This window comes from Gekko japonicus, unplaced genomic scaffold, assembly GCF_001447785.1.
Source record: "Gekko japonicus isolate JY-2015 unplaced genomic scaffold, Gekko_japonicus_V1.1 scaffold4578, whole genome shotgun sequence".
In the NCBI taxonomy this organism is placed as follows: Eukaryota; Metazoa; Chordata; class Lepidosauria; order Squamata; family Gekkonidae; genus Gekko; species Gekko japonicus.
This window is the reverse complement of record NW_015163223.1, coordinates 47,549-49,577: the sequence shown is the minus strand read 5'-3', so window position 1 is coordinate 49,577 and position 2,029 is coordinate 47,549.

Genomic DNA, 2,029 nt, shown 5'->3' with positions numbered 1-2,029 from the left:
AACCGCCTTGCCCTTCTTTGCCACACTTCACTATCGACGTGTGACCGCGGCTGAGGGCATGTGCACGGAGCCTTGGGGGAAATGTCTGCTCGCGATACTGTGCTTCAATTTGCTCTGGAGTAAAAAGCCTTGCTTAGCCCTCAGATGATCTCACTGGTGTGACCGGGACCCATGATTGTTTTAAAAGAACACTTACTTTTTTCTTCTACATGACTAAAGAAAATCCTGAAGTTGAGAGATTCACAGTGAACGTACGAGAACGGATCCTTTATAATCACAGTTTTCTGCCTCTTCTTGAAGGGAGGGGGAGGAGTGTGCAGATGCCTTCCTGTTTATTCAGCGCTGACCACCTGTTTGCCAAAGGCTGCTTTTCTGACGGGTATTAGGTGGGACTCCTGTGCCTGGAATACTGATGTGAGCAGAAGAACTTTGGCTACGGTGTCTTCTCCTGCCAGTATGCTGCAGAGCTGGGAGAAGCTGCTGCTACAGGGCCTCCTAGCTCAGCAAGGGATAGGGTTGCCACCTCCAGGCGAGGAAATACATGGAGATTATGGGTGTGGCAGGGCCTTTTTTTTAGAAAAAGCCCAGCAGGAACTCATTAGCACAATGGGCCACACCAACAGCAGAAACTCATTAGCATATTAGGCCACACCCCTGACATCACAGCTCATTAGCATATTAGACCACACCCCCATGTTACCACACTCACCTTTTGCTTCTTATTCTGTTTACTCTGTCGTCAAAACCCTGGGCTTTTTTTGTAGCAGGAACTCCTTTGCATGTTAGGCCACACACCCCTAATGTAGCCAATCCTAATGAGTTTCTGCTGTTGGGTGTGGCTTATTATGCTAATGAGTTCCTGCCGGGCGTGGCCAACTCAGGAGCCAGCCGGAACTCCGTTCCTGTGCGTTCCTGCCCAAAAATAGCCCTGGGTGTGGCGCCTGAGCAGGGTGGGGTTTGGAGAAGGGAGGGCAGGGTCTTCAGTGGGGTATCATGCCCTAGACTGAGTCCACCTTCCAAAGCAGCCCTTTTCTCCAGGTGAGCTGATTGTTGTCTCTTGGAGACCAGCTCTAATCCCAGGAGATCTCCAGCCACAACCTGGAGGTTGGCAACTACAGCAAGGGAAGGTCTGCCCTGTATATTCTGCAGGGAAGCCGTTCCAAAAGATGTTCTTTTGTGGTTCCAAAAAAGGTGTAACTGAAGTCCTCCTGTGCACTGGGATTGCCAAACTCCAGGTTGGAGAACCAGAACAGCCAGCCATGTTTACATGGTTTGACTTATGCATGGGTAAATTCAAGAGCTGTGGTTCCAGAAAAATTTATGCCTGAAGAAGATTTGTTCGAAACACGCAGGTTATGCCCGGGAGGCGTGTTGCTAGGCCTGCTTGCTAGCTGAATCACCTCATGGGGAAATACATCTACTAGGCTTGCTTGCTAAGCTGAATCATCACAGTGAGAAATACAAGCTGCCTGCTAGCTTTACCTGATGGATCATCACTTGGGAAATGTACAATAGGTTGCTGCATTGTTCGGTATAAATAACTGTACATTGGTATTTATCCTCCATCAGGAAGAAGACAGTTGGACTCTTCATGTTATATAACTTAGTTTGAAAGCGTTTGAAATGTGATGTTGTCGTTTGAAAGTGTTTACAATACACTAGAGTGGATGTATATAAAAAGCAAATATATTTAGCTATAAGTACATGATGTGAATATTGTGTTTATTATTTCAACACGGTGTTTTCTGTGTTTATCAAACTCCAGGTGGGGCGTGGATATCTCCCATTATTAGAATTGATCTCCAGGTGATAGAGATTGGTTCTCCTGGAGAAAATGGCTCCTCTGGAGGGTGGATTCTATGTGGCATTATACCCCATGGAAATCCCTCCCCTCCCCAAAACCTGCCCTCCAAAGGCAACACCACCAAATCTCCCTTCTAAGCTGCAGAGTCTTGTGAGCAAAAATTTCTACTTTGTGAGCTGCTGGCATTCAAGTTGTGAGCGAGCGATTTGGCTACTGCGTCAATTA